At 53.5% G+C, this 6,000-nt stretch overlaps 1 protein-coding gene across 4 annotated transcripts in view; it reads left to right on the top strand.

The window, feature by feature from the left end:
- Positions 1 to 1,382: 1,382 nt before the first annotated feature.
- The window catches only part of BMAL1 (basic helix-loop-helix ARNT like 1), a 110,691-nt gene continuing 106,073 nt past the window's right edge, over positions 1,383 to 6,000 (top strand). For 2 of the 4 annotated variants that reach the window (XM_032166556.2, XM_058446978.1), the window contains exon 1: positions 1,383 to 1,468. The gene's annotated coding sequence lies outside the window, so the exon portion shown is untranslated. The remainder of the gene's footprint in view (positions 1,469 to 6,000) is intronic. The other 2 variants (XM_032166560.2, XM_032166557.2) reach the window with 2 other exon arrangements.

Genomic DNA, 6,000 nt, shown 5'->3' with positions numbered 1-6,000 from the left:
GCTGGGGATGGGCAATGGTGTTACAAAGATTAAAAAACGCAGTGTCTGTGTTCAAGGAACTTACCAGGCTAGAAGTCTAGAGTCACGGGGGCCAGTCTGGGTAACAGAATTAGGCCAATTTATTTAATTCCATTTGTTCATGTATCCAGCCAACAGATATTTATGGTGCACTTGCTGGGTGCCGGCTCCGCCCCCACCACTCCACCCTACCCCAGCAGGCGCTAAAGGAGAGCTGGCATGATGGATAACGAAAAAGAAGACGCTGTCCTATTCAGGGAGTTTAACATCTGGAAGAGCCAGGAGTTCTTTGTGCTAAAGGCCCTCTACAAAGTGCCTGAGATGCAAAAATAAGTCACTTTCTCTGTCCTCTCAGCAACCGAGTCGCTGTCGTTATCAAATTTTTATTTTCTGTAACTGTTTCCTTCCGTCTTGCTCCGTAGACAGCTTTTTGCAGCAGAGAGCGCTGCCGCGGGGCTGGTGTCTACCCCTCAGTAAGTGGTCAAAACCTGGCTACTGGAAGGAAATGCAATGGAATCGCTCCGCGCTTGAGTATTCTCTTTGGAACTACGGGAATGACAGCTCCAGTGGGACACTTGGAGGTCATGACGAACGCAAAGAACGTGAGAACACTTGCAGTCCTCGGGGTGGAAATGCCTTCTAGAAATACTAAGTGTTCGTTCTCTCCTTTAGACTTTGGCAAACCAGGGGTTTTAGGAAGGGTCTGGCACTCAACGTTCCTAAAATTGGTTTCCTAGATGGAGCCGGAGGGAGGGAGGGAGTCAGGAACTGCTGCTTTTCGTCGGAATGCCCGGAGTGGAGAAGGAGGAGGAAGGGTGAGGGCGGGCGGCCAGACGCCAGCCGGCAGGGGACCCAGAGAAGAGGGACATCCCGGGCGACCCCGAGGAGCGCGGCTTGGGCACCGCAGTGGCCTCGGCTAGTGGGAGACCTGACGGGAAAGGGAGAGGGCAGGGGCGAGGAAACCAGGGAGCGCACGCGGATTGGTCCTCTCCTCGGGGCGTGCGCTGCTGTGCGCCAAATGATTGGTGGCAGGAAAGTAGCAGGTAAACCGGCCCTCGCCGCCTCGCCATTGGTCAGCGGCCTCTCTAGCCGCCACACAACTGGCCAGCGGGCTGCCGAGCCGCGCGCGGATTGGCTGGGGGCGGCCGCCGGGACCCGCTCCCTTCGGGCGCTCGGATTGGCTGGCGGGAAGAGGCAGGTATCCGGGCTCCGCGGTTCCTCCATTGGTGGGCGGGGAAGGGGGGTTGGGCACAGCGATTGGTGGGCGGGGGGCCGGGCCTGGGCCGGCGGGGAGCGGATTGGTCGGAAAGTAGGTTAGTGGTGCGACATTTAGGGAAGGCAGAAAGTAGGTCAGGGACGGAGGTGCCTGTTTACCCGCGCCGGACTCACCGCCGCCGCCGCCGCGGGATCCGAGTGCGGGCGCGGGCGCGGGCGCTCCCGGCGAGCCACGGTGAGTGTCAGGCCAGCGGCGGCCAGCGGCGCGATCCCGCGCACCCCGTCGGGGGCCGTTAGCACCCTCGCGGGCGCTGCGCCCCTGCCGCCGCCCCGGGGGCAACCCGGCCGCCGGAGAACCCTGCCCGACGTGCCCGCTGCCGGCCTTAAAGGGCCCGTGACCGCTCCCTGCCCCCACCCGGGCCTCGGGGAGGCTGCGCCCCTTAAAGGCGCCGCGCCCGTCCGCCCCCATCCTCCTCGCGGGGGCTGCCGCTGCGGGCTAGGGCAGGCAGAGGTGCCGCAGGAGCCCTTAAAGGGGCCGGGAAAGTGTCCGCTGGAGTACCCACCGCCTTTCCGCGGGCATCGCTACCTGGCGGGGGGAGGGGGCAGCTAGCTGCTTCTTAAAGGGATAGCTCTGCACTTGGGGGCAGTGACTCGGCCAAGGAGGACTCCTAGATGTATCCCCGGGAGCTTCGGGGATCCCCGAGGGGATCATGCCCGATGGCTGCCCCCCAAGGGCGTTAGGCGAACGGTGCCGCGTCTGCCCTTCCTCCCCGGTTCACTTCCCTTTCGGGAGCCCGCGAGGCTGGGTGGGGGCGGGGAGGGCGTCTCCGTCGGGCTTGGGGAGTCCAAGTCCGCCCGCCCCTTCGGCCTTGTAGCCAGGGCTGGCGCTGCACCCGGGAATCCCCGGCCGACACGGGGCCGACCCTAGCCTGCGAACTTTCGTGGGGCCTGTGCCGTCCAGGTCCTGGGCGGCTCGCAAGGATGCCCCGTGGGTCTGCGGGCAGGTGCGCGTCGGCGTGGGGATGTCGCCTGGAGCCCAGGTGCGGGCCGGCCTTGGAGCCCCAGAGCTCCGCGGAAGGCGCAGCGAGTCTGTCGCCCGCTCCGGGTTTGACAGATGTCAGGGAAGAAAAGGTTCCCGCTCGGCTATTGCCGGGCGTTGACATCCCAGAGAGCTTCCCGTTTGCTTGGAAGAAGACGAGGAAGGTAGAGGTGAACGTCGACCTTGTGGGGCGCATGTTAGCCACCCCGAGGGGTCGCGAGAGCCGGCAGCGGGGTGAGCGCAGGTGCCCGTCGGCAGGAGCTGGGGAGGGAAGGGGTGTGCTGGACACCGGCGCCTGCTGTCAAGTTCTCGCCGGCCGGTGAGAGACCCGCTGCCGCCGCGCACCCCGCACCTCCTGACCCCTCTCCCCTCTCCACCTCGGCCCCTTCCCGGTCACCTAGCGTTGTTTTGGCGCTTTGGCGCTTGCGGTCTCTTCTCCCTTCTTCCACCGCTACTCCTCAGCGGGGAATTATTAGCCAAGTTTTCTCACCCAGCTTCCAAAAATCAGATTCCGTATTTGTGAACAAGCTTTTCTTGACACTGCCCGTATACCCGTATTTCCAGCATCGTCGTTTTATTAAAAATCCATTAAAGCTGTCCCTTAGATGCATTCATTTACCACGACACCTGCTTGCTTGTCATTTGTCCTTCTGACATCTGCTGTTGTTCACCCCTTTAATCTATTTTTAAATGACAACTATTATTTTAATTCTTCTGGTCTCATTGATATCAAGATCTGTCAATTTGGGTTGGTGGAGTTTTTAATTAATGTACCCGTTGAATCATGAGCTTAAAATAATCATCGCTGCTCCTGAGCAGTTTTGAATAATATCATGCTCTCTGTGCTTGCAAGACTTAAAAAAAATTCGCTGGTGTTATATTTGATTTCCATATCAATGGAATTCCCAAATATTTTTGAAAATACAAAATTCAGTCTTTCAGTCCATGTTTTGTTACTCAGATCACTTTATTGATAAGTCTTTAAAACAGTTTATAGAACATATTTAGAAGGTTTGGAAATTTCCTGGACAGGATTTGAAATTGCCTGTATCATCTGAAGCTGGGACTGTAGAAGCATTTTGGCTTTGATTGTAGATGCAGCCAGTGAATGATAACAATAAGTTAAACCTGTAGTTAAATTTGTTCTTTATTCCACCCTCTGAAGAACGAACAGATCTGGTAGAAAAGCACTAACCTGGGAGTTAGGAGCTGGACATCCTGGTTCTAGTTTAGGCTTGAGCTCTCGTGGCCGTTCCAGTTGGGGCAAGTTATTAAAGTTTTCTAGGTTGTGTTTGCCTCTGATGGAAAGTAAGACGGTTGAACGGTGATCTCAAAGGTTCCTCTGTTTTAAAGTTCTGTAAGTCTCTAAATATTTAATACATTTGAATTCAGGTTGGTATTTACCTCCTGGCACCTCCAGAATATCTGAGCCGAAGCCCTATTTTCATAAGAAAGTTAAGCAGATGAACAGATGGTGTTTTAAAGGATCCATTTCAAATGATTTATAAAATGATGACTACTCACGAGTTTGTCTGCTATTTGCAGAAGAGGTTTGCATGCCACAGGGCAGGAAAAGGAAGTGGCTGTGTTTTCAGATTTATCCCTTCACACCAACAATCTCTGTGGAATTTATATGCGAAAAGATGGACAAGCACCATAGAAAGATTTTGCTGTATTAACAAAACTGCATATGAAAAGGTAAAAACTAGATAGTTAATATCTCTCTTTGATGTAAGGGTTATAATATATCTTTGTGATTTCATCATCAACTCTCACTGTGGTAGGAAAATCAATATTAAATAAACAGTTTCAGCCCCGTGATTACATGCAGTGATTTTAGGAAACATCATGATAACTAAAGTAGTTACTTGCAGGGAAGTAAAATATCCTTTCTAGACCTTGAGGTTTAGTTGGGAGCTAGTGACACAGGCATGTTATCCTTCTCCACAGTCTTTTTTTCATTGTCACCTTATCACAAGACTCAGATTTATCCCAAATACCCACCTTGTCTTTTCTTCTCCCTCTCATGAAATAAGACCTGCTCTGACTCAACCCCCTCAGCATCTCTTACCGCCCAAAATGTTCTGTCTCTATCCCCATTGTCCCCTCCTCTCCTCCCAGTTCAGAGAAAGCAAGTGGACCTCTCCTCTGTTCCTTTCTTGGTCTATCACCATGGGTAAGCGCCTGGGCTTTGGTGGCAGAAGAATCTATGGCTCGGGTTTGGGCTGTGTGGCCTTGGATGTGTGCTTGACTCCTCTGACCTCAGGCTTCTCCTCTTGGTGTAATGGCAGTGCCTGCCTCATGGAGTCTGTGTGAGGATTAAGGGAGATAGTGCATGTAAAAGGCCTGGCACACAGGAAGCCTTTCCTTTGTGCCAGCTGCCATTCCTTCTCACCTCTACCTGAGTCCCGTCACTAGAATTTTATTTGTGCTGTTTGTCCTTAGTCTCCCCCGCCCCACCCTGAAAACCTTAGGCTTGATTTAGGAGAGGAAGGATGGAAGAGGCAGAGACAGACTTGTGGTGAGCCTGCTGTGTGCCAGGCAATTTACATGTGTCTTTACTTGGTACTCTGGGTTCGTATGCCTCTCTCTTTCCTCCCTCCTGCCAGCCTCCCCCACTCTCCCATCTCCTGCTCCATTCTTAGTACCTGCCCTCTGGCTTCTCTCTCTACCACCTTTCTTTATATTTCTTCTCAAAGTTTTCTCCAAAACTTTGTCTTGAGTTCCTGGGGCCCATCTGCCCATCCTTATTCCTAAGTGGTTGTTCTTTTTTTTTTTTTTTTTTTCTGAGACGGAGTCTTGCTCTTTCGCCCAGGCCAGAGTGCAGTGGCGCGATCTCGGCTCACTGCAAGCTCCACCTCCTGGGTTCACGCCATTCTCCTGCCTCAGCCTCCCAAGTAGCTAGGACTACAGGTGCCCGCCACTGCGCCTAGCTAATTTTTTGTATTTTTAGTAGAGACGGGGTTTCACCATGTTAGCCAGGATGGTCTCGATCTGCTGACCTCGTGATCCGCCCGCCTCGGCCTCCCAAAGTGCTGGGATTACAGGCGTGAGTGGTTGTTCTTGGCCCCTTTGCAGTATTTTTTTTTTTTTTTTAGACACGGTCTCACTCTTGCCTGGCTGGAGTGCAGTGGTGCAATCCTGGCTCACTGCAGCCTCCCAAGTCTCAGTTGATCCTCCTGCCTCAGCCTCCAGAGTAGCTGAGACTACAGGTACATGCCATCACATCTGGCTAATTTTTGTATTTTTATTAGAGATGGAGTTTTGCCATGTTGCCCAGGCTGGTCTCAAACTCCTGGGCTCAAGTGACCCACCCGCACCGGCCTCCCAGAGTGCTGGGATTACAGGCATGAGTCACTGTGCTCAGCTCCTTTGAAGCTTTTACCTCACTTGTTTTTTGTCCCTTGAAATCCTTTCCTCCCTCAGCCTTTGGGTTATGCTGGTTTCTTGATTCTCTTCCTGCACCCCTGTAAAGATAAATGTCTGTCCTAGCTTCTGGTATTCACACTGTCCGTGGCCCCGGGTCCCCTCTCTAGCCCTGACCTGTCTCTCCTGTGTTCTGCTAGCAGGTCCGTTGTGGACTTGAATGGCAGCCTGTAATCTGCATCTGTGGCCTCGGAGTTACAGGTTTGCAGACTGCTTGCAAGCACTGTCACATTGAGTCCTCATGACATGCTGGAGCCTACGTCCCTTCATTCCCCAAGCTGTCCTAAAAGGCAGTTTGGTTG

The sequence above is a fragment of the Hylobates moloch genome, unplaced genomic scaffold (assembly GCF_009828535.3).
Source record: "Hylobates moloch isolate HMO894 unplaced genomic scaffold, HMol_V3 SCAFFOLD_11, whole genome shotgun sequence".
NCBI classification, from domain to species: Eukaryota; Metazoa; Chordata; class Mammalia; order Primates; family Hylobatidae; genus Hylobates; species Hylobates moloch.
This window is presented reverse-complemented; position numbering and strand designations above follow the sequence as displayed.